General features: G+C 42.9%; 1 long non-coding RNA gene across 2 annotated transcripts; it reads right to left on the bottom strand.

Moving 5' to 3' along the window:
• Nucleotides 1-380: 380 nt before the first annotated feature.
• LOC137831140 (uncharacterized) lies at nucleotides 381-2,443 on the bottom strand. 2 transcript variants are annotated; one of them, XR_011084353.2, is made up of 3 exons: nucleotides 2,369-2,443; nucleotides 1,497-2,280; nucleotides 381-1,342 (listed from the first exon to the last, which is right to left on the bottom strand). It is a non-coding gene; the product is annotated as an uncharacterized LOC137831140 (long non-coding RNA). The 2 variants fall into 2 exon arrangements; XR_016517121.1 differs by lacking the exon at nucleotides 1,497-2,280 and having other exon boundaries at nucleotides 2,369-2,442.
• Between the last annotated feature and the right edge of the window lie 24,817 nt (nucleotides 2,444-27,260).

Genomic DNA, 27,260 nt, shown 5'->3' with positions numbered 1-27,260 from the left:
GACCTACAAGGGTCTACCAAGCATTGGGCCGATTTGGCCGACCTTGAGAGTTTGGACCCTGAATTCTCAATGAGTTGGGATACTGCCAGGAATTGATTGGGCCAACGCGGCCGACCTACAAGGGTCTACCAGGCATTGGGCCAACTTGACCGACCTACAAGGGTCTGTCAGGCATTGGACCGACTTGACCGATCTCAAGGGTTTGGACCTTGAATTCTTGATAAATTATTCCTTTTGAAAACGAACCGAAGCAGTTCAATTTCAATTATTTACATAAAAATGGGGTTTTGGTTACACTTGCAATCAGCGCAAGACGCGAACAGTCAGTATTCGATATACCCGAATGCGGGTTCATTTGAGTTCAAGTTACGAGATAGTTCTTGAGGCAAGATAAAACAAGTTATCATAAAGAGCTTTGTCAAACACACAAGCACAGCAAAGTCAAGAAAATAAAGAAGCCTTAAGTACATCAAAACAGAATGTTACGAACTCAGATGTCCTTCTCAACTTTGCCGTCAACCACCGCATAGCAAGGGTTGACCTCAAAAAAATCCACGCCAGGATGAGTAATGCATGCCTGCTCCATGGCTGCTTCGAAGCCAACAACGTACGAATTGGCTATGTCATTTTTCATGGCCTCGGAGCTGGTCGCCCACTCAGACTCCCGACGAGCGATCTTCCCTTTCAACTCGTGTATTTCCTCCTCCCGAGCTGTCACTTCCTTCTCCAAACGATGAATCTGGAGGAACAAGTCAGCCTTCTCCTGGGTCCATTGGCCTTCCGCCGTGCGAAGCCGATCCACCTCAATTACCGCGGCTTGGAGACGAGTAATCTCTTTTTGAAGCTCTTCCACACGATGCGTAAGCTCATTGATCTGCTCCAGATTCCTCTGGGTCTTGACATTGCCCATGCTAACTAGCATGTTCGCACGACTAAGCAAACACTCCACTTAACCACCAAGAGCATCGGCCCTCATACCTTGGAAACGGGAAACATCCGACTCCAACTAGTTATTCAGCTTGTTGTGCCCCAAGAAATCGAAAGAGGTATCCTAGAAGCTTTCTTTGGTTCCAGATCCTGACCCGGGCACCCAGTTATCCACCATGATGGGCTCAACGTCTGGAGCACGGTCATCTGAGCAAGAATGGGCCAATCGAACCGACCTTTCAGCTCTCCTCCTTTTCATATTAACATCCAGAGGTAGTACGCTCTACATCCTTCGAGTCAACAACAAAGGGGCTCGACCCACCATCGTCGGCAACGAGTGAAGGTTGGGGAGCTTTGATCCCTTTCAATCGGCGGGCGAGCTTGATTTTGGAAAGAGAAGAGACCATCTGTTTTTCTGCACACAAAAAAAAAAAAAAAAAAAAAAGAGGAAAGAATACAACAAAACTACGTCAGAGAAATTTTGGAATATAGTCAAGATACAAGAAGTCCACACAAACAATAAAAGAAGCCCGCACCAAAGGAGACGAGACCAGGGCCAAAAACTATACCAATATATTTCTTAAGATCAGAAGCCCGGTACTCGCGTGTCAGAATTTTTGGGGTTTCAAAAATGACACCCAGGTTATCAAGGAATTCGCAGACACTCTGTTCGTAAGGGTTCAGGTCGTCCATATGGAGAGCGTGGTGAGATTTCGGCTTTGGGACCCAATATAGTGGATAGCCCTCCAGCAGTGTCGGGCATACTACTGATGGTCGAATCTTGATAAAACGACCCTTAAAGTTCTTGTAAGAAGACTGAAAAAAGGTTAGTAATCCCCTCCCACCGACACCACTCAATGAAACCCACAACTGCTTCGAGGAGATTTTTAGTTCGAAAAAAAAAATGTTTAAGGTCGGCAACAGGCCGAGAGAATTAAGCAAAATGCGGAATCTGTGCAAAAAAAACCCAGCTTTTTCGGGTGCAGTTGGGCAGGCGCAATGTTCAGCTCGGTCAGAAACTCCTTCTCAAACAAATCGAAAGGAAGACGCACTCCTAGCTTAATAAAACAAGTGTCGTAGATGAAGCAAAATGGGCCATGGGGGTCGCCGGATTCGTCATTACAAACTGGTTCACCTTCACCATAAACGCATGCATTTATCAAGCTCTCATCGGTCTTGCTCAAAAAGAACGACTCCCGCAGGACCTCAAGTGTAGAAGGAGTGGTATACGAAGAAACCTCCCTCAGAAGGTCCCTTTTCGCCCAGGGAAACAGAGCAACGTAACTCATATATGGAAAACAAGGGGTTGGGCTACCAAAGCGCAAAAGGAGAAGGAAACCGGGCAGAGCAAACCTAAGGAGGCCCAAAAACCCTCTTAGGCCTAAACAAGCACTATGCAAAAGGAGAACACCAACCAAAGGGAGAAGGGTTTAGAGCTTACCTAAGAGTGAGACCGAAGGGAAGCCAAAGGATCAAGATGAAACATTTAGGGCAGAGAGAAAGGAGATGAATGGGCAAAAATAGAAGAATAAAGCCCTTGGGGTTAATGAAAAACGTCCCAAGGGAAGCTAGGTCGTCGGCCTATGGGCGTGCGACACGTGTCCAGGCATTTAATGAGCCCCTGTCGCACGTCTCTCCGAAGTGACAACCTTGAGCGGCGGGCCCGCATGAGTTGTACTTTAAAAAACAGGTTTTCCCGCTCTCAAAGTTAGCTCGGTGACCGACTATCAAACGCTAGCAACCATCTCTCACCTTTGAAGATTGGCCTTTTCCTTGGCTGAGAATCCAATGGTAAGCCAGGAACTTTGCCGACCTCTCCACGTAATCACACCAATGGTAAGCCACAAATTTTGCCGACTTCTCCACACACACTCATGGTGAGCCAGGTAGTTTGCCGACCTCTCCACATACTCGCACTCATGGTGAGCCAGGTAGTTTGTCGACCTCTCCACATACTCACACTCATGGTGAGCCAGGTAGTTTGCCGACCTCTCCACGTACTCACACCAATGGTAAGCCAGGAATTTTGCCAACCTCTCCACATACACTCATGGTGAGCCAGGTAGTTTGTTGACCTCTCCACATACTCACACTCATGGTGAGCCAAGAAGCTTGCCGATTTTCTCACAGACCCACACGAAGTGAAATGTGGACGAACCACTGTCCTTCACATAGCTAGGAAGTTTGTCGACCTATCCATAATGATAGTTCGCTCGGATAACCCAATAACGCTTTAGCCTTTGCGCCTCGTAGGCTCGGCCCAAGGCTAAGGGGTTGTGTCCTGTCCCGAATCGGGTAGGTATTTGGCCGAGCTCACTAAGGACCCATGTAGGGGAAATGATGATGTGAGAACTTGGCATAGGCCACAAACCGAATGAACAAGCCCAAAAACACGACCTGTTTTGGCTTTGGCTCGGTATCGCGCGACAGGACAGCAAGGAACGAATTCCACTAAAGGAAAGTATAACGTTTTTCCTGCACACACATATTCCCGATAGCGTAATAAATGTAAATGCTCATATCCCCGATAACGTAATGAATGTTATCCTCGGTATCCCTAATTATGCTGATTAACTATTCTGATTTACATGCTTTATATCCATATTTTATAGAGAGATACTGAGAAACGACACATTAATTCCTGGAAAAACCCAGGTCTGAAATCCAAGCTCGTAGACGCTTATAAATAGACGACCACCTACAGGGAGTATCTCAACTTGCATCTTTGCAACATATTTTATCATATACCTTATATTTAGTGCTCTCACTGACTTGAGCGTCGGAGTGTAATTGCAGGTGGAGCCCTCCTCATCCCTAAGAGATCGGTTTGCTGAAGCCTAGAGGTCATTCACCAAGCACCTCATCCGAAGAGAGCTCATCCTTACTCCGACCGACGTCGAGCCGGTCAGAACAACTTAAAAACAATTATTAATATTTATAAGTGTTTAATAATGAATATATAAATATAGGGAGATATTGTATTGTGTATTATAGTGTATGTGATGTTTGTTAGAAGTATAAGTATATGTTAAGTTAAGTGTATAATAGAAGAATAATTACATAACCTACTTCACCATCTCAATGCTACATTAATGCTTCCATCTTAATTTCTTTATTAATTATATATTTCAGATAATGTATTATCTGCATTAAAATTTAAGTAAAAATTGAAGAGATGGTGCTTTATCGTGTGTAATAAACACAGAAGAAAGGTTACACCTAGATATTTCTTTATAGTGTTGAATTCATTAACAAAATTATTTAGAAGTCCACAATATATGAATGAAGTTGTTACTTATTCTTTTCTTATGCTTGATATTATCATACTCTTTGGTTAGAATGATAATTTAAATTATTTTTAATTTTCTAAAGTGTCTTTTGAGAATAAAATTATAAAAGAAACGAAAAATATTTAACTTTCCTTCATAATAATACGGAAATAACTGGACCAGTATTCCTTTTATTTCTCAATATAAAATTGTTTACTGTTCAAAGATCGAGAATTTGGTTATCAGAAAATCGAATTCCAACACGAAAATCCTTCTCGAATTTGATTGTCAATTTCTAGGTGCAGTTTTGAATTTTGGAGGAACCTTTTTAATATTGTTCTCGGTGTTGGAGTGGAGTTGAGTCTAAGTATAGTACAGTAAGTAATTATAATTTATTTTATTTTATTCTTTGCTAATAAAAAATAATTATCTAAATTTTCAGCCATGATAAATTTCATGGTAGATGAATTTTGAAAGGGAATTCTTTTTTTTTAAGTGAAACAATTAAAAAATATTGTACATTTTTTTTTTATCAGCAATGAATAAATAAAATTAAAGGGATACTTCAGGGGTATCCCAACCCATATACAGTGACTGGAAGTGGACTTCCTATTTCATCCAACTTTGACGACCACCGACTACGCTCACCTGGAGATCGCCGTTTCATCGACCGGCGATCATGTTGATCTTTACATAACTTCGGCGACCACCGACTACACATATATGGAGAACGCCGCTTCATCGATCGGCGATCATGGTGACAACGCCGCTTCATCAACCGGCGATCATGTTGACCAACTTCGACGACCACCGACTACACACACATGGAAATCGTCGTTTCATCGACCGACGATCATGTTGACCTTTGCATAACTTCGACGACCGCCGACTACGCATGCATGGAGATCGCCGTTTCATCGACCGGCGATCAAGTTGACCTTGTCTAACTCCACACATATGGAGAATGCCGCTTCATCGATCGACGATCATGTTGACATGGAGAACGCCGCTTCATCAACCGGCGATCATGTTGACCTTTGGATACCTTCGGCGACCACCGACTACGCACACATTGAGATCGCCGTTTTCACCGACCAGCGATCATGTTGACTTTTGCATAATTTCGGCGACCGGCGATCATCTTTCATCCCCAAGTTGTAACAGTTTCTACTCAGCTTGGATTCATAATAGCAAGCATGAAACAGGGACCATTTGTCCAGCAAAGCAGAAAGAGATTGGCCCCTCAAAAACAGAACCGATTCTCATGAAGAGCTGTACAAACAGCTTGCACACAGCATCGAGAGGCCCACAAATAACACCCAACATGACCAGCGAACTCCCCTTCAATTGTGGTTTCTCCCTATCGCAAACCCACTTGGATACCCTGCTTCATTTAGTTTTGGCTTGAACAAACCTTCAACAACCGCCTTTTCTGCCATAAATAATCAGCGTACACCCAGCATGCATTGTATGGGATTTAAAAGCCAATCAGAAAAGGCATATGAAAAAGACCCTTCCCTATGTTTCAACCAAAGCCAAGACATAAGTTGAGCTGTTTGAAAGGTTTCCTCATGGTCAGGGACCCCTTGTTTGAAGATCACATTGTTCCTATGCTCCCATATACATCGAAGATTGGCCACCCACACTCCCTTCCAGACCTGGTTCTACTTCTCGTTCAAATTAAACAGATGAAAATTCAGAAAATGGTTGCATAAGTCCCTGTTGTGTGCACCCATAACACCTATCCATGTATAGCAGAGCATCCAAACACGGTAAGCAAAGATACAATCCAAGAACAGATGCTGAGTAGTTTCTACTGACTGATTACATAAAACACACAAAGGAGAGTTCACCATAATCCCTCGTACCACAAGATTCTGGCGAGTTGGGATTCTGTCCAAGAGGATTCTCCAGGCTGTTACTAAAGCTTTTGGGAAAGCTTTGGTCTTCCATAACAGCCTAAAAACATCATAACTGGTCCGATTCCTTGGTTAGCTAAAAGATCATATGCTGATCTTACCGAGAAAAAACCTTTGGGATCCCCATTCCAAGAGATAAAGTCCTTAGCCTCCTTATGCATAACAACCCTATGTAAAACTTCTAATAACTCATCCTCCAGAATGGATTCCCAATGGAATCTCTCCCTTCTCCAGTTTAAGTTCCATCGCCACCCAAAACTGTCCCAATAACCAGTCTCACCCACCTTCATCCCTTGATTAAGAGAGATAGAGAACAACCTAGGGTATAACTCCTTGAGACTTTTGTTATTAACCCATGGATCCTCCCAAAAGCGCACTAAGTCCCAAGATTTAACATTCCATGTAATAGCTTGTTGGAACGAACCTTCCCCATTACCCTCCCTACATATTTTTTCTAAATCTCTCCACCACCAAGAGTGGTAGCAAGGCCGTGCATTGTTATAACTAGATATCGTTGAGTATTTGGACTCCAGAATATCTTTCCATTTCCCTTTCTCGTCACTCATCAACCTCCATTTCCATTTCGCCATTAAGGCAAAGTTAAACTTCCTGACATCCTTGATACCAAGACCACCTTCTTCAGGGGGTTTACAAATGTTCCCCCAACTTACCCACGGTATAGATTTATTATCTCTACCCCACGCCCATAAAAAACTTCTCTGAATATTTCTGATTCTCTCACAAATCGTGACCGAGGCTTTAAAGAAGGACAGGTAGAAAAGAGGGATAAAGGTGAAGACTGATTTTATTAGGCATATTCTACCTGCCATGGATAGACACCTCCCTTTCCAAGTACTAAGTCTAGCACTGACTTTGTTGACAACCGATTCCCAGAATTGTACCTTCCTTGGATTACCTCCTACTTCTAACCCCAAGTACTTGAAAGGTATCCGCATTGTGTTGCAATTAAGAGTCTTGGCGTAGGTCTCCAAGGTAAACCTGTCCACATTTATCCCAGCGAATTTGGATTTGTAGAAGTTGATTTTCAAACCAGAAACTAGTTCGAAGCATCTGAGAATCGTCTTTATAGTGAAAACATTAAGGAAAGAATCCTCACACAGGAAGAGAGTGTCATCTGCAAATTGAAGCATGCTGCATTCTATTTCCCTCATCCCCACCTTCACACCTGTTAGCATGTTTTGCTTAGATGCTTGTCTCACTAAACCAGCTAAACCTTCAGCAACCACAAGAAACAGAAAAGGCGCCATAGGATCACCCTGCCTTAATCCTCTTGATGGTTTAAATTCCTCTGTAGGGCTTCCATTAACGAGCACTGAAATGGAAGACGATTCTAGGCATCCTCTAACACACCTTACCCATTTACTATGAAAGCCTAGCCTCTGCAACATATCAAATAAGAAGTCCCACCTTACCGAATCGTAAGCTTTCTCGTAGTCCACCTTGAAGCAAAGAGCACTCCTTCTATTCCTCCTAACCTCCTCCACCACCTCATTGGCCACTAGCACGTTGTCTAACAAGCCTCTATTCCTCAAGAAAGCATATTGGTTTTCGTCGATAATCAAATGAAGAACATCCTTCATACGACCAGCTAAAACCTTAGTCACGATCTTAAAGAACATACCTACAAGGGATATAGGCCTGAATTGATCCAGAGACAGGGGGTCACACACTTTAGGTACCAAAGCAATGAAGGAAGCATTACAACCTTTTGGTATAACCCTAGTATCTTGGAACAAGTTTACAGCTTCCATAACATCAGATTTGAGGATATCCCAGCAATTCCTGATGAACGTAAAGTTGAAACCATCCGGCCCTGGACTCTTTGATCCTTCACACTGCCACACAGCTTCTTTCACTTCTTCCTCTGTAAAACTCGAGACCATTCTCAGGCTGATTTCCTGAGGGAGGGATTTGAACTCCACAGAGCCCAAGTTTACTCCGAAGTCTTGTGTAGCCGTGAACCTCTTTTCAAACAAAGCCTTAGCTTCCCTACGAACTACTTCCGGTTCCTCACACCATTGCCCCCCGACCTGCACACCCTTGACTTCATTTTTAAGTCTTCTCCACCTGATGGCCGTATGATAAAATTTGAAATTCATGTCCCCAAACTTGTGCCAGTTTGTTCTTGCCTTTTGCCTTGCGAGAGAGTCCAGTTTATTATCAATCATGCTCAGTTGGCTGAGTAATTCCATTCTTCTTATTCTATCGCTCTCCTCTAAGACATCATTATCGTCCCTAGCGTCAAGGATCTCAATATCCTTCAAGATTTGGTTTTGATTTGTCTGCAAGCATCCAAACACATTCTTGTTCCAAACTTTGAGGTCTGCCTTCAAATATTTTAGTTTCTCCTTAAGACTAGATATGTTGTTTCCCTGTCCATTATACGACCCCCATTTCTCTTTCACAAACGTCTTGAACCCAGGCTCCATGAACCAAGCGTCTATGGAGCGGAAAGGTTTTGGGCCCCAATCTTTGTCCCAAGACTTTGCCACAATAGCGCAGTGATCGGACACAATTCTTTGTTGCACATATTGCTTGTAGAATGGCCAGGTCTGGATCCATTCTTCAGAAACTAGGACTCTATCCAACCTACTTTTAGCGGTTCCATTTGGTTTGAACCATGTATATTTTTTGCCCACAGTTGGGATGTCCACCATACTGTTTTCATCAATAAAACTATTGAAGCCTCTTATTTCCTTCCTTTGGCTTGACCCAATTCTGATTCCTTTCCTTTCATCCTCCCTTCTTACAGCATTAAAGCCTCCACAAAAACATCCAGCCATGTTCTGATAACTCCTCTTCAGTGATGTTATAGCATCCCATAGAGAAATTTTTGCACTGAGGTTACAAGCTACATAGATATTTACCACGAGACACAAACAATTAGAATTAATGTGCTGGCCTACTACTGCAATGAAACCTATCCCGACAACATGCGAATGATAACATAATTTATCTTTATGCCACATTGATAAGATGCTCTCTGCACCATTTTCACCTTCATAATGCACCCAACCTATATTACTGTCCCCCCAAAGAGAGAAACAGCGATTATCAAAGAAAGATACAGTTTTTGTCTCCTGCAGACATACAAATTCCACCCCCTCCTTGGCGATACAATGTTTCAAGTAATTAGCTTTCGTACCCCCTCCCAAGCCTCTGATATTAAGATTAAGATGATCATAACTCAACATGACTAGTACCCACCTCGGCATTCTTCTTTATTTCCTTATCCCTTTCCTCCATACTTTTCAATTCAACAACGATATTCACCTCCTCCCCGGAACACCTCACCCCTAGATGTTTACCCGCATCCCATATACGTTCAGATTCAGCTACACAATCCTCAACCATTAATCTGTTATTGCAGTGTTCAAATAAAAAATGTTTTGAATATTTTAATTAAAAATATTTTTCAGAATTTTGACGTCTTAAACGTTTTAAAATAGGTAAGAAAGATGTTATGAAAAATTTAATTAAAAACAGAGAGAATTTATTTTAAATAATTTATGAAAGGAAAAATTATTAAATTATGTAAGGTTGAATATAATTTGATTAAACTTTTAAAAATATAGAAGGAAATGTTAAATTTTTGTGGATGTTTTTTTTTATTGGTAACTTAAATTTTTTGATATGATTTTAAAAAATGTAGGTTGAAATGTTAAATAAAATTACAGGTAATGTAATTTATTAATTTTAAAATAGGAAAAATTAAAAGTAAAATATAAAAATTCAAAACTGGACTCAAAATTTGATCAGTGTAACACTCCATAAATTACATATAACTATTACAATAAAAATTGTATCAGTTTCTATACAAATTTGGGATTTTTCAAAACATTCCTAATACATGATTAGGACTTATGGAAACACAAATATTTACAATATACAATTCAAAAGAACATCCTAATGTCCTCCAGAACCTCCAACACCTGTATGGTCATCTGCTCATGTACGTAGTACAATCATCACAGTTCAAACACAACAAGAAAAGCAAGCGTAAGCTAATGAAAAGAAATTTCATATCTTATCTCTAATTTTTGGAAAAAGAATCAATTAAACAAATCACTTATAAATATTTCTTTAAATGTTGTCATATAAAATTTCAATATCAATTTATCATTCATATAGACCACACATGGATCTATTTTCAATCACAATCATTGGATTTCATTTCAAACATCCAATACCGAGTGTCTACAGTGGGACCCGGTGTGTATGAGCTCCCTCTCGGCTTCTCACCACCTGATATCTTAGTCTACATGACTTAGATCATCAGTGAAGCTAGAGGATCTCCGTTAAACATAGGCTTTTCATACTTAATGTACCATCAAATAACAACTCATACATTATCCCAAATGTATGACATCAATTTCATACAATATCATTCAAAACGCAATCCACAATATTCAAAATCTTATTTAACAGAAAAAACAACACTTAAATACTAAACCATCAAAATATAATATTTTTACTAGTTTAAATAATATATAAACAAACAACACAATATATAAACACACAACATCCCTGCAAGAGAAATTGAATATTGGGATCACGTCCCCTCCGTATTCAGATCTTCTATCCTAGGGTGCTATTAAAAATTAAATTTAGCTTCCCTTGCCTCAATTTCTTTCTTTCCAAGCAACTTCTAGAATTTTATTCCCCACAGTTTGGATAAGCTTCAAGATTTACAGGCATAATCCAAGTTATCTATTAAAGGATATGGATACCAGAGTTACAGAAGGATCCTAATATTAATTAGGAGTCTTTTCTAATTATCAGTTGTTTCTCTTTATAGAGAAGAATAATTAGGTGTCTTTTCTAATTATCAGTTGCTTCTCTTTATAGAAGAGAATAATTGGGTGTCTTTTCTAATTATCAGTTATTTCTCTTTATAGAGGGGAATAACCTTTATTTTATCTTTGTGTGTTATGATTCTAGTATTTAATTATTGATTATTTCCTTGTTTAGTTAAACCCTAGAATGAGTGTACTACTTGTATATATTCATACCATTTGTTTTGATTTGAATAAAAAGAAAGAAGAGATATTCATTCTCATATCATTTGTCTTCAGTTTACTCTTTTGTTCATCTTTGTTCCCTTTTGTTCATTTATGTTCTATTTTGTAATATGGTATCAGAGCTCTGATCATCAGAGCTGTACTTGTTACATTTATTCATGGGTGAAGTTGATGATCCCTCACAAGATCTTAGTTCACCTTACCATGTTAGTTCATCAGATAATCCTTCCTTTCTTATTGTCCCTATTATTCTTGAGGGACCAAATTATCATCATTGGTCTCGTTCGTTTCAAATAAGCCTAATTTCAAATAACAAAATAGGTTTCATTGATGAAACTATAAAAGCTCCCAATCGTACCAAATCATTGTTTCCAACATGGCAGAGAGCCAATATGTTGGTTGTTTCGTGGATTCTCAAGGCTGTTTCTCAATCCATCGCGTAGAGCATCATCTGTATGGACAATGCCTTTGACATATGGAATGATTTAAAGGAAAGGTTCTCACAAGGAGACATGATTTGTATTTCTGATATCCAGGAGATGATTTCTTCTTTTAAACAAGGTGAGTTGACTGTTACAAACTATTTCACTCAGTTAAAAATTCTTTGGGATGAACTTGATCTTTTTCGCCCGCTATCCGCTTCTTCATGTGCCTCTAAATGCAATACTCTTGTGAATGTTTCTAAATATAAAACACAAGACCAGATTATCAAATTTCTAAGGGGGCTAAATGATAATTATTCGACTGTGAGAACTCAAATTCTATTGATGGACCCTTTGCCATCCTTGAATAAAGTTTGCTCTCTTGTTACACAACAAGAAAGGCAAATATTTGGTGATCAATCCAAGGCAATGATTGCTACTAGCAAAGGAGGTTATAAAAACAATGCTACAACCTATGGCAAAGGTGCTGGATACGGAAGAGGAAGCAATGGAAGAGGATATACTTCCAAAATTTGTAGTCATTGTGGAAGGACAGGACATACCATTGATACATGCTATAAAAAGCATGGCTTTCCACCTCATTTCAAGTTCAAAAATCAAAATCATGATCAGAGTCATACTAATGCAGTTTTTCAGAATACAAATTTCAATAATAATGAGCAGAATCGTGAAGGTTCAAAGTCAGAAGTGGAGTCTCAACATATTGGTTTTACTCCTGAGCAGTATCAAACATTGTTAGCTCTTTTACAACAAACCAAATTCAATGGCAATGCTTCTAATCAAGTCTCTATTATTCCCTCCAATCCCTCCAATCAAACAGGTAATACTTTTATTTCTTCTTTTAGTTCTTGGATTATTGATAGTGGTGCTACTGATCATATTTGTTCATCCTTAACTTATTTTACTTTATATCATCAAATTGATCCTATTTATGTCAAATTACCAAATGGAAATCAAGTCATTGCCAATTATTCTGGAAGTGTTTTTCTCAATCAAAATCATGTCATAGATAATGTTTTGTACATTCCTTGCTTCAATTTTAATCTTCTTTCCGTAGCAAAATTGATTGATAAACTATCTTGTGTTCTTACCTTTGACTCTAATGGTTGTCACATTCAGGACAAAATAACTATGAAAATGATTGGAATCGCTAAGACGCAAGATAGACTTTATATACTCAGGATCCCATCTTACCAGAAATTTCAAATTAAACCCCTTGAATGTACACATACCATCAATACTGTTAATGTCAGTGCTAGTGATCTAGAAACCCTTTGGCATTTTCGATTAGGTCATATTTCAAATAAATGTATTTATGTTATCAAGAATAAATTTCCTTTTGTTAAATATAACAAATCTTTTGTTTGTGATGTTTGTCATTTTGCAAAGGAAAAAAGACTTTCTTTTCCTATTAGTACATCTAAATCAAAAAAATGTTTTGATTTGATTCAAGTAGATGTTTGGGGACCATACTCAATACCATCAATTCATGGTCATAAATATTTCTTAACCATAGTTGATGACTATTCGAGGTACACATGGATTTTTCTTTTGAAACAAAAATCTGATGTTGTTAAGGTTTTGGAAAATTTTGTTATTTTTGTTCAAACACAGTTTGAGACAACAATAAAAATAATAAGTGATAATGGAACTGAATTTTTCATGACTAATTTTTTTGTCAGTAAAGGAATAATACATCAAACATCATGTATCAATACTCCACAACAAAATAGTATAGTTGAAAGGAAACATGGTCATTTATTAGATGTAGCAAGAGCTCTTATGATACAATCTCATTTACCCAAAATTTATTGGTCATATTCTGTGATACATGCTGCGCATATTATAAACATGCTTCCCACACCTGTTTTAAACTATTCTTCTCCTCATGAAATGCTTTTCAAAACTGATGCAAATTTTAATGGATTAAAGGTGTTTGGTTATTTATGTTATGCTAGCACCTTGTCAACAAATAGAAGAAAATTTGATCAAAGAGCATCAAAAGGTGTTTTTATTGGTTTTCAACGGGGGACAAAAGGATATATTTTGTTGAATATTCAATCAAGAGAAATTTTTTGTCTAGGGATGTTATCTTTTATGAACATGTTTTTCCATACCAAAGGGTTCAAGATACTAGCAATGAAACTAACAGTCCCGACGTTAATGATCAAATTTTGTTTGCTGAAGATCAATTTGTCTTAAGTCAGCCATCAGAAGCCATTCTTGCACCTTGTGATAATACACCTTGTGATAATGTTCAAAATAGCAGTGATAATAATTGTGAGTCACAAATTGAGGTTTCAGAAGAAGATTGTTCCCATATAGACCAAAACCTCAATGAAAATCATGATATAGAACAAAGTTTTGAATCAGATCCATTTGTCCGAATGAGCACAAGAATAAAAAAATCACCTGAGTATTTAAAGGATTATCATTGTAATCTTAATGTTTCCAGTACATCTTCAAGCGTTAAATATCCTTTGAATTCTGTTTTGTCTTATAACAATTTATCACCTTCTTACAAAACTTTTGTTATGTATCTTTCTTCACGTGTTCAGCCAAACACTTATTCTGAAGCTGTGAAACATGACTGTTGGAGAAAAGCTATACAATGTGAGATATTTGCTTTAGAGTCAAATCAAACTTGGGAGACTGCTCTTCTGCCTCAGAACAAAGCTGCCATAGGTTGCAAATGGGTATTCAAAATAAAATATAAGGCTGATGGAACAATTGAAAGGTATAAAGCAAGGTTAGTGGCAAAGGGATATACACAAACAGAAGGCATTGACTACCTCAATACTTTCTCTCCAGTAGCAAAGATGACCACCATAAGGTTGCTTCTTTCTTTAGCTTCTATTTATAATTGGGAATTGAAACAATTAGACATAAACAATGCCTTTTTACATGGAGATTTGAAAGAAGATGTATACATGGTTGTTCCTCCTGGATTGACTTCTATTCCACCAGGAAAAGTTTGTAAACTATAAAAGGCTTTATATGGCCTTAAACAAGCCAACAGAGAATGGTTTGTCAAACTGTCATCATTTTTGCATTCTATTGGATATACTCAATCTATGAATGATCATTCCTTGTTCATTAATTCTTCTGAAGGATCTTTTACAGCATTATTGGTATATGTGGATGATATAGTATTGGCAGGAAATGATAAAGAAGAGATTGTTCGAATCAAACAAGCCTTGAATCAGACATTCAAGATTAAAGATCTTGGGAATTTAAGATACTTTCTTGGTCTAGAAGTAGTAAGAAGTAAGACAGGAATAATGGTAAATCAAAGGAAATATGCATTGGAATTATTAACCGATGCAGGTCTTTTAGCCTGCAAACCTGCACCCACTCCTATTGATAATCATGAGAAATTCTCTTCTACTGGAAGTATTCCTTTCACAGATATTCAAGCCTACAGAAGATTGATTGGAAGGCTTATGTATCTCACTAATACCCGACCTGACATAACATTTTCTGTTCAACAACTTTCTCAGTTTCTTGCTAAGCCTACAATTGTTCACTATAATGCAGCGATTAGAATTCTTAGATATATCAAAGGGGCTCCAAGTCTTGGTCTATTTTTCTCTTCCACTACTTATGTTCATCTCAAAGCCTTCTGTGATAGTGATTGGGGCACCTGCAGTGATTCAAGACAATCAGTGACTGGTTTTAGTGTGCATCTTGGGAATTCTCTCATATCTTGGAAATCAAAGAAGCAAGGAACAATATCAAAGAGTTCTTATGAAGCTGAATACAGGGCAATGGCCACTGTTACATGTGAAATTCAATGGCTAACTTATCTTCTTCAAGATTTCAAAGTTCATTTTGAGCAACCATCTCTTTTATACTATGACAATGACTCAGCAAGATACATTGCAGCAAATACAGTATTTCACGAACGTACAAAACATATAGAAATAGATTGTCACGTGGTCAGGGAAAAATTAAAGAAGGGTCTCATCCATTTGCTTCCCATTTCCACCACAGAGCAACTGGCTGATATTTATACCAAAGCTTTAAGTCCTCAATCTTTTAATAATATTTGTTCCAAGCTGGGTGATGGCATTGAGCTCTTCTCTTTTGTGAATTTTGGGTGGTTTGCGGAAGCTTTGTGGTTTGTTGAAGGAACAAAGCCCTCCTAGGAGGTGTGGCTGCCTTGGAGGTGCATGAACAGTAGGAATTTAGGGAGGTTCAGCCAGCCCCTTTGGAAGGTGAAAGGATTGAAGATTAAGACCTAAATTCTAGGCAAGGGAGTAAAGTATGACTCAAGTTTGGCAGCATAACAATACTCAATTTAATCTTACAAAATGAGAGTCAAGCACCTCAATTTATAGTGTTTATAGGGCTGGAAATTCAAAAGAAAGTGGAGGGAAATTCAAATGAATTCCCTCCCAAAAGTGGAGCCTAAATGAGCACATGGGGAGGGGTGTGTCTAGTTTGTATGCTCACCCCCTCCATGGGCTTTCTAGATCGGCCTTGGTAAATTTAGAGGTTTTTTTAGAAACTCTAAGTTTACCTAGGTTGGTGTTTTAGGTGCCAAAATTAATTCTAAGAAAAATTACAAATAAAGTTCCTATGCTAATTTTGACAAGAAATTAAAGTCTACTCTACACTAGAGTTTATGGCATTTGAACATGTAAAAGAACGTCTTATTGGATCCTCTTGGCCATAACTCTAGGGTTGGCCCAATTCTACCCTTTGGTGGGCTTGCATGTGGGCTTGTGCTTGGGCCTCTTCCATCACTGGGTCTCATCAATATTTGCTCTCTAGCTTGTGGCGGGGTATTAAAGGATACGGATACCAGAGTTACAGAAGGATCCTAATATTAATTAGGAGTCAGTCTTTTCTAATTATCAGTTGTTTTTCTTTATAGAGAAGAATAATTGGGTGTCTTTTCTAATTATCAGTTGCTTCTCTTTATAGAAGAAATAATTGGGTGTCTTTTCTAATTATCAGTTATTTCTCTATTTATAGAGGGGAATAACCTTTATTTTATCTTTGTGTGTTATGATTCTAGTATTTAATTCTTGATTATTTCCTTGTTTAGTTAAACCCTAGAATGAGTGTACTACTTATATATATTCAAACCATTTGTTTTGATTTGAATAAAAAGAAAGAAGACATATTCATTCTCATATCCTTTGTCTTCAGTTTACTCTTTTGTCCATCTCTGTTCCCTTTTGTTCATCTCTGTTCTATTTTGTAATATTATCCAAACATAACAAAAATTCAGTATATAGTAGAATAAGTTGGGAGGATTAAACTTCTCAACTGACTCCACCAAGATTGATGACTAATTTTTAAGGAAAAATAAAGAAGAAAGGATCTTTAGAGCAAAAATGAACTTACTCTGGTTGAAATTCTGATCGGGTAGAAATGTTCCTTAACTCCTCAGCTAGAGCGTTGTATGATCATATTCTAAAATAGATGAGGTATGAAGTGAGAAATTAAAAGAGAAGGGAGAGGAGAGAAGTTAGTAGAGAGAAAAAGTGATTTGGAAGAAAAAAAAAAGAAGAAAAATGATTGTGTGGGGTGGGGAAAAAAACGCTTTTTTTTTTTACGGTTACAATCTGAATTCTAAGAGGATTTTTATACCGAAAACAAAATAATAGGTGAGAATTCAGCCCCCAAAACCGAATTCACACATGTGATCAGTACACGATTCTATATTGGGAAATAAAATGAATAATAGTCAATTGGGGAATTTTTTTCAATTTCTATACTATTGGCAAAACACTACAAGAAAAATAGATATTACATACGAATTCCGTATGTAACTTTGACACCATGAAGTGAAAAGTAAAATAAAATTTACATTGAATGGGACTCAAAACCAAGTTCCTTCAGTGACCAAAGAAACTTTAACTACTAATAAGACAAATTTTTTTGTATTATTATGATTTTTATTATACTTATTATTATTAATAATATTAATATAATTTATATTATTATTATTAATATAATTGATCCTGCCTGCTGACCGGAACGCTGGAGAATGCCTCGTCAAAGGATCGACGTGCGCACCGCTCCTCACCTTCGTTCCTCTCCGGGATCTACTTCAAGAACCTGCAAAGAAACGATACGGCGCCGCTGCGGCCGATCGCACTCCGACGCTCAAGTCAGTGACGGTATCACCAAAAACTAAGAGAACTAGAACCGTGCAAATCCTCTCTCACAATCAGCTCTATCACTTGCAAGCGTAAAGTGTATGAACTGAACGTGCGTACCTCAGAAAGTTTGTTAAGAACTCTTATATACCTGGTGGCTTTCTCTCTCCTGGCAGTTACAGACTCGGACACGTGGCTCGCATCCAACTGTACACGTGCCATCATCTGGAGGTTCCCTGACTTGGCGCTGCTTCTGCTCTCATTTTGGCTAAGTTACTTATGCATGGTACTGCCCAGTGCATAGCTAACTTAGGAGTGCGATCTCTACTGGAACTGGCGAGTTAGGGGCCTTCATACACCTTCCCTGTGGTCTCGCCGGCCGCCTTCATAATCTGCTTCTCCTTCATCTTCGGCGATGTGCTTGTTCTGGCGATCTCCGACTGCTTGGTCGCCTGGGTCTACATCTGGCGACTTCATCTTCAACCTGGCGATCGCCCATTCTGGTGAGCTGGAAGTCGGAACACGCCAGCTTAACAACTGACGACTACGCGTGCCCCCCGACTTCCTTCCCTTCTGCCAACTTGGCGCCTTGTCAACACGCCTACACTGTAGCAGGATGCCACGTCATCACACCCGACCATCAGGGCGGTACACAAGCCCCCCAGTCTTAAGCGAAGACTTGTCTAGTGAAAAGACTGAAAGAGCCTTCGTTAACATCGATCCACGTGGCCTTGACGCGGAATTCCAAGCGGTTGTACCCTCTACTGCTCTGACGCTCCACCAAACCCCTCACTCATCGCTCGACACGTGGCTTCATCAACGGCTCTCTTCATTTGCCGTTTGCGCTTCCTAAACCCATTTCGAAAAACCCTTAAACCCATTTCGTTCCACTGTTCCATCACTTTCTTCTTGCTTGCAAACGCTCTAACTTCCCTCTGCGAAAACTCTCAACGCTCTTCAACGCTCCAGATCACCATCTTCCTCCATCGACTTCCTGATCATCGAAAGGTAATTACTTTCCTTCATCTGCTGGTTTTCCTTGCATTTTTACCGATTCGCATCATCCTGTAACTGCTTGGTGCATACGCTGTGGGTTGTTTTTCCATTTCTCTTTCCGCGTAACTTAGGGCTTTGTCGATCGTCGCAACGAACTCACATTCGTTCGTCTTTCACCTTCCTTCTATGATCGAGTCAGCCTTCGTAACCCCCCTGATTACTTTTCCTTTCTTCTTCCTTTGCAGCTGCCATCATGACTCGCACCAAGATTACCCCGAACCCCCCTCCATCAGCACGAAACCTTCCTTCACAAGCACACGACTCAACGCAAGTTCGTGGCGCTTCCTCTTCGCAGGCTGAGAGGCCTGCATCTTCCCAATCTGCTCTGGCCCAGGCGACTCCACCTAATGCTGGAGGAGCCCCCGTCCCTCTGCCAGACTTCAACATATTATATCCTTGGGCCACCCCAACCCTCTTAAAAGAGACGTCCTCTGTGAACACCGCGGGAGCAGTCTTGCGGCTAACTAAGGGAGACGAGATCTACCAATCGTTTCACAAGGAGCACGACGAAAAGATGATGGTGCTGCCTTGCCCCGCCGACCTGCCCGTGTGTGCTGATGACAAAGTAAGCGCCGACGGGCCCTTCTGCTTTGTCTACACGACCCTGTTCAAGAAGGTCAGGCTCAGGTTCCCCTTCACTCGATTCGAGAGGGAACTTCTGACTGAGCTCAACATTGCTGCCGCCCAGCTTCACCCCAACAGCTGGGCGTTTGTTCGAGCCTTCCAAGTCACGTGCGCCCACCTGGGATTGCCCGCGTCGGTGGACGTGTTTTTATTCCTTTTTGAAGCCAAGCACCCAGGAGACCGCCTGTGGGTCAGCTTTAATGCGATTGCTGGGAGATCCATCTTTACCATCTTCCAGCAATCGTACAAAGTCTGGAAGGGGAAATTTGTCCAAGTACGTGCAAACGACAAGGACACCTCTCTTCTTGACGGTTTCCCCTTGTACTGGGTGGACAAGGGGAAAAAGGAGTCCAAGAGCTGCTTCAGGAGGCCCAGAAGTCCTGATAGCATGGGAGCTTTGGACAGAGACCTTTGTCTCTTCTGGAAGAAGGTGGCGGACGCCAATGTATCATTCCTCACTGCCACCTTGATATGCTTTGAATTCTACGAAGATCAGCTAGATATCCGAATAGGTTAGGACATTACACTCTTGTCTTGACATTGCTTCTGTTTTAGCTGTTTCTGGGCGTCTTGTGCGTTATGCGCAAGACTTTGATTTTACCTTTCCTGCATATACTACCTGCTTTGCTGCTTTATTACACTTATGCACTTATTCGTTTCCCTCGAGTTAACTCGCGCATTTTCATTCCATGCAGACGACATGTTGCCCGGGAACATGCTCTCCGAATTGAAGACACTCGCCCGAAGCCACGGGTTGGCGAGCGGTTCTCAAACAGTACCAAACTCAGTGGTGGAGGCCGCCATCGTCCATGGGCGATCACCACCGAAGGAACCCGCCCAACGCAAAAAGCTGGTCCTTAAGAGACCCAGAAGGAAAGCCCCCCAAGTCGTCCAAGAGGAGGAAGAAGAGGACGACGAGGTCACCGAGGATGGCCTCGTTACTAAGAGGAAAAGGGTGGCACCATCTTCACCACCTGCCCCACCCCCTCTTCCAACCTCAACACCACCATCAACGCCTACTCCTCCTCCCTCATCGCCAACACCACAAGCTCCTTCATCACCAGTCCAAGCAGTTCCACTGGCCACTGCGCCACCTGCAGCTGAGGCCCAAGAGCCAAATTTCTTGGAGGACCCCCCAAGCGCCTCTACGCCATACGTGTCAGCTGGAGGGGGCCCCCCTTCAAACGCTTCAGCTGCAGAAAATGCTCCGATCGGGGATGAGGTGGCTCATACCTTTCCAATCCTGATTACCGAATCCTCGATTGCGTCGCCACGCCAGGAAGCAACCACTGAAGATATTGCCAAGGAAGGTGGCGGCGAGAACCCTCAACAAGCCCCCCTGGCGCCTCTCCAAGCAGCAAACCTTTCCCTTGAAGTCACAAGGATGTGGGAACCTTTGACTGCCAAACTTAAAACCATAGCAGAGGATATCCCATCGATCATAACGAGGGCTGTGGAGAGCTCCACCAGGAGGCTTCAAGACGATCTCTACCACCTCAAGACTGAAAATAGCACAATGAAGGTCGAGGTGGAGAAAATGTCATTCAGCCTGACGCTCGCAGAACTTGATCACTCCCGAGTGGAGGATGCCCTGAATACCGAGCTCAGGCTGGCGCGCAAGGAAGCTGCTGACCTTCGCCGCAAAGTTCACGATCTTGCCCAAGAGAAGGTCGAGTTGGAAAGCAAAATCGTGCCTCTTCGCACCAAGGCGATCGACCTGGAGGCTCACATTCAAGCTGACGCCGCCAAGGTGCAAAAACTGGAGCAGAGGTCGATCGACCGCGAGAAGCTACTTGGGCAAGTAGAAAAAGCGAGGGACGATGCCATGGCTGATCTCGCCGAGGCAAACAAGGAGAAAGGAAAGATGGCTGCTGAGTTGGCCCAAGCTCAAACGGAATCCAAGAAGGTTACTGACGACCTTCTCCATGCTCAAGAGACCAACGAACAACTCCGAAAACAGGTTGAAGAGCTGGAGCAGCAGAACAAAGAGCTCAAGAAACAGGTTGAAGAACTTCAAGGGCAAATTGAAGAACTTAAGCTAAACTCTGCTCAGATTCTGGCTGCTGGATTCGAAGCCGCTCGGGAACAATTCGCATGCCTATTCCCCGATCTTGACCTCAGCATGGTGTCGTTGAACAACGAAGTAGTAGATGGAAAGGTCGTTCCTGCTGAAGACTAATCAACTCCACCTCATCTGCTACTTTATGATTTCCCTCGTATTATTCTGTAAAAACTCTTGTATGTGTGCTTTTATCAAATACTTATCTCGATGACAAAGCTTGGGTATTCACTCTCTTGACTTCTTTAAGCGCTTTACCTTCTTTGCATGTTTAACTTTGTCGGATTTAACTTAGTGATTTTGCAAACGCGACTTTTGACGTAACCGCCTCGAGCCAATTCAAACTTAAGCAAAAATCACTTTAAACAACTTGTACTCTTAAGGCAACTAACCTTATTGCAAGAATACCCTTCAAGCAACGAACTGTAACTCAATCATTGGCTCAAACAACGTCCCACTCGACCTGCTTTATCAAACAAGTCTTTCAACCTTCTCGCCGTCGTTTAAACTCTTCCCGATCGCCAAGACCTCTTGGTAACATCAGCCTTCCCTAGCCTCATGCTTTGGCAATCGTTTCTTTATCTGGGGTAGAAGCGCCCTTTGGGATCTTCCTTTGCCCCCCTGAACTTCAGAGCAAAAGACCGGCTGACTAGGCGTTCTCTTCGAACCTACCTTAGCCACCTTTCAAGCTTCTTCCACCCTCTTCGCCATACCTGAACTCGTTCGAGACGAGAAGGATTTTATCTTGCCTATGCTCGCACGTAAGCGAGAAGGTCTTTTAACTCGCCTGAACTCGCTCAACGGCGAGAAGGACTTTACCTGGTGCCTCAACTTGCCCAGGGTGTACATCTCCTCCCCCCTGGATGCACTGAGGACCTTTTCTTTCTCTCGCCTGCACTCGCTCGGCGGCGAGGAGGTCTTTAACTGGCCTTAGCTCGCACAACGGCGATAAGGACTTCATCTGGTGCCTCAACTTGCCCAGGGTGTACATCTCCTCCCCCCTGGATGCACTGAGGACCTTTTCTTTCTCTCGCCTGCACTCGCTCGGCGGCGAGGAGGTCTTTAACTTGCCTCTTCATTGCCCCAGGAGTTACATCTTCTCGCTCCCAGAAACACGGAGGACTTTTTCTCTTTCTCGCCTGCACTCGCTCGACGGCGAGGAGGTATTTTACTTGCCTCAGGACGCGCGAGAACGTTGAGGTCTTTCATCTGGTGCCTCCGATCGCCGAAAGACGATGAGGACTTTGAAAGCTTAACTGGTGCCTCCAATCGCCGAAAAACGATGAGGACTTAAAACTTAACTGGTGCCTCCAATCGCCGAAAAACGATGAGGACTTAAAACTTAGCTGGTGCCTCTAATCGCCGAAAAACGATGAGGACTTAAAACCCTTTAGAAAGCACGTGATATATCTTTTCTTGCCTTTAATCATGTACAAATGACAAGGTCTTTCTTCAAAACTTTTGAAAATAGCACACATGCAATCTGAAAACACCTTATACTTCGAAAACTCTTCTTTTATTGGGTGGCCTCATTAAAAACCCTCCTTAGGGAAAAAAGAGTGCCCCCTTGAAACTGTTTTAACAGAGACATTGTAATATAACATTTGTGTTTGTCTTTACTTACAAAGCTCTTAACTATAGTACAACTTCAGGTGTGTGGCGTTCCAGGTGCGAGGGATCGCCCCTCCTTCCAGCATCTCTAAGCGGTAGGCCCCGTTCCCAAGCGCCTCGGTTATTCTGAACGGTCCAGTCCACTTGGGTGACAATTTATTCTCCATCTCGTACTGGTGGGCCTTCCTCATCACCAGATCGCCCTCTCTAAACTGCCTTGGCATCACCTTAGAGTTGTATCTTCGTTCAACCCTTCTCTTCACAGCTTCAGCTTTCAACCTCGCCTCTTCCCTGACCTCATCCAGCAGATCCAGGTTCAGCCTCCTCTCTTCGTTCGAATCTTCCTCTACGAAGTTCTGGAATCTCGGCGAGCTCTCCTGGATCTCCACTGGAATCATGGCATCACACCCATAGACCAAGCTAAACGGGGTCTCATGGGTTCCTGACTGCTCGGTGGTGTGGTACGCCCAGACTATACGGGGCACCTCCTCAGCCCAACTTCCCTTGGCTTTCTCAAGCCTTCTCTTCAAACCTCTCAACAACACCCGATTAGCTGACTCCACCTGGCCATTTGTTTGAGGGTGCTCGACGGATGCAAACACTTGTTGAATTCTCACCCCTTCGCAAAGCTTCTTCAACAGGTGGCTTGCAAACTGCGTCCCATTATCTGATACCAGGCGCTTAGGCACTCCAAACCGGCACACGATGTTCTTCCATACGAAACCTTCGATCTTGTGTGCAGTGATCTGGGCCACTGGTTCTGCTTCAATCCACTTGGTGAAATACTCAATCGCTACCACCAAGTACTTCATCTGCCTGATCGCCAGCGGGAAAGGTCCCAGGATGTCGATTCCCCAAGTATGAAACGGCCAAGGGCTATAGATCGACTTCAACTCCTCGGGAGGTGCCTTGTGCCAATCGGCGTGCTACTGGCATTGTTTGCAGCACTGGGCATACTTCTTGCAATCTTCTCTCATGGATGGCCAATAGTAGCCTGCGCGGAGAGTCCTCGCGGCCAGAGCTCGACCCCCGACGTGGCTTCCACATATACCTTCGTGGAGCTCTGCCATAATTCTCGTGCACTTCTCGCCGTGTATGCATTCCAGGAGTGGGTGAGTGAACCCAAACCTGTACAGATCGCCATCAATCAACGTATACTTGCTGGAATTTTTCTTTACCTTCCTAGCTTCTGTTGGATCCAGCGGGAGGATGCCATCTGCCAAGCACCGCTTGTACTGCGTTATCCAAGTGTCTGGCTCATGGGTGGCGCAGACCTGCATCACGTCCACCTTCTCTCCTCGACATGCTCTAACTCTCGGCGATCTCAGAGTTTCTTGCGTCAAAGACTTATGGCTTCTCGCTGCTCTCTCCGTCGACCTGCTTATCTGAAGGACCAGGTGATCTGCTACAAATGCTCTTGGCGTCTTCAGAGTTTCTTGAATCACCGTCCTCTGCCTACCCCCCTTGCCTGAGCTGGCGAGCTTAGCAAGTAAGTCAGCTCGGGCATTCTGCTCTCGGGGCACATGTACTACTTCAAAAGAGGCAAAGGAACTCTTCAATTCCTACACATACGCCAAGTAAGCCGCCATTTGTGGATCTTTAGCCTGGAACTCGCCTGTTACTTGCCCTGTGACTAGCAGCGAGTCACTCTTAGCCATCAGCACCCTAGCTCCCATCTCCTTGGCCAGCAGAATCCCGGCGATCAGCGCCTCATACTCTGCTTGATTGTTGCTGGCTTTAAAGGCAAACCTCAAAGATTGTTCGATCAGCACGCCGTTGGGTCCTTCCAATATAACTCCAGCACCGCTGCCCTGCTGGTTCGACGATCCATCCACCGAAAGCACCCAACGGAAATCGTCTCCCTCAACCCGCGTCGCCTCCGATGAGAGCTCAACCACAAAATCTGCAAAGATTTGCCCCTTGATCGGGCCTCGGGGCTCGTATTTAATGTCAAACTCTGACAACTCCACTGCCCACTTCACCATTCTTCCCGCAACGTCAGGTTTCTTCAAGACCTTCTGGATGGGCAGGTCAGTCATCACCAGTATTGTGAAACTGTGGAAGTAGTGGCGCAACCTCCTTGCCGAAAACACCACAGCCAGCGCAGCCTTCTCCAGGGCCTGATATCTCGTTTCTGGGCCCTGCAACACCTTGCTCACAAAATAAATAGGCTTCTGAGCCTGATCTTGATCCTGAGCGAGCACCGCACTCACCGCCCTCTCAGTCACAGCGAAGTACAACCTGAGAGGGATTCCCGCCAGCGGTTTGCACAGAACCGGCGGGCTCGCCAGATACTCCTTCAGCTTGACGAAAGCTTCCTCACACTCTTTCGTCCAAGCGAACTTGTTATTGCGCCGCAGACATTGAAAATAGGGATGCCCCTTTTCTCCGCTAGCTGACACGAAGCGAGATAGGGCTGCCATCCGACCTGTTAGCTGCTGGACTTCTTTCACTGTAGCCGGGCTTCTCATCGCCAAGATGGCGGCACACTTGTCTGGATTAGCTTCTATTCCCCTTTCAGTCAAGAGAAAACCCAAAAACTTTCCAGCCTCCACGCCGAAAATGCATTTCTCCGGGTTGAGCTTTAACTTGAACTTGGCGATCGTCGTGAACAATTCTTCCAAGTCCGCAACGTGCTTGCTCTTCTCCTGCGAGGTCACGACCATGTCATCGACGTAGGCTTGCACGTTCCTTCCCAGCATCAGTGCAAGTACTCGATCCATCAACCTCTGGTACGTGGCCCCCGCGTTCTTCAGCCCAAACGGCATCACCTTATAGCAGTAGCACGACCTCTCCGTCATGAAGGCTGTTTTCTCTTCATCCATGGGATGCATCTTGATCTGATTATAGCCCGAGAAAGCATCCAGGAAACTCAGCAGCTTGCACCCTGCAGCACTATCAACCAGGGCATCAATGCTTGGTAAAGGATACGAATCCTTTGGGCAAGCTTTGTTCAGATCGGTGAAATCGACGCACATGCGCCATTTCCCGTTACTCTTCTTCACCAGTACGACATTTGCCAACCATTCAAGGTACTGGACTTCCCTGATGTGGCCTGCAGCGAGGAGTTTCTGTGTTTTGTCCTTGATCGCCTGCCTCCTCTCCTCATTGAATTTTCTTCTCCTTTGTCGCACCGGTCTCACCATGTTGTCCATCGCCAGATGATGGCACAAGAAGTCGGGATCGATCCCGGGCATGTCCAAAGCGGACCAAGCAAACGCGTCCAGATGCCGCTCAATCACCTTGGCGATCTGGTCCTGGAGATCGACCTCCAGAGATCTTCCCAGCTTGAAGATTTTCCCTCCGATCTCCTTGTCGAGCCACTGCTTGACAGGTTTGGGCCTGGATTCTCTGGCGATCACCGCCCTGGCGATTCCCTGTTCCCTTGCTTCCTCGGGGCGATTCCGCACCTCTTCCTCCTCCAGGCCAGCATTCCTCTCCCCCAGCTCAGCATCCACCATTTCCACGTCTCTTCCGGCGGCCTCCTCTGTTACCGGCGGTCTGGGCTTCACACCGGGAGGCGGGGTGGTTGTTACATAACTCACTGATCTTTTGTTTTTCAGGCTATTCTCATAGCACCTTTTCGCTTCTTTCTGATCAGACTTTATCGTGATCACCACCCCTTCCATGGACGGCAACTTCACCTTCATGTGCCGAGTCGACGGAATGGCACCTATCCTGTTAAGAGTGGGCCTTCCCAACAGGATATTATACGCTGAGGGGGCGTTTACGATGAGGTACTTGATTTTCTCCGTCCTCGACCCAGCCTCATCTGTAAACGTGGTTCTCAGCTCAATGTACCCCCTGACCTCCACCTGGTCGCCAGCGAACCCATATAAGCACCCTCCATAGGGCCTTAGCTGGTCAAGGGGCAATTCCAGCTGCGTGAAAGTCGGCCAGAACATCACGTCTGCCGAGCTTCCTTGGTCCACCAGAACTCTGTGGACCTTCCTTCCCGCCGTAACCAACGAAATAACTATGGGATCGTTGTCATGAGGCACAACGTCCCGAAGATCCTGCTTTGTGAACGTAATGTCCACTTCCGGCGAGTGATCTTCAAACATGTCCACTGCCATCACCGATCGCGCATACTTTTTCCTCTGCGATGCGGTGCATCCACCACCTGAGAAACCCCCTGCAATGGTGTGGATCTCCCCATGGATAGGCATCTCGTGTTGCTGGGCTTCTCCACCTGCT

This window comes from Phaseolus vulgaris, chromosome 11 (genome assembly GCF_051622355.1).
Source record: "Phaseolus vulgaris cultivar YP4 chromosome 11, ASM5162235v1, whole genome shotgun sequence".
Taxonomy (NCBI): domain Eukaryota; kingdom Viridiplantae; phylum Streptophyta; class Magnoliopsida; order Fabales; family Fabaceae; genus Phaseolus; species Phaseolus vulgaris.
The sequence above is the reverse complement of the archived record's forward strand: the minus strand, read 5'-3'. Positions and strand labels throughout refer to the sequence as shown.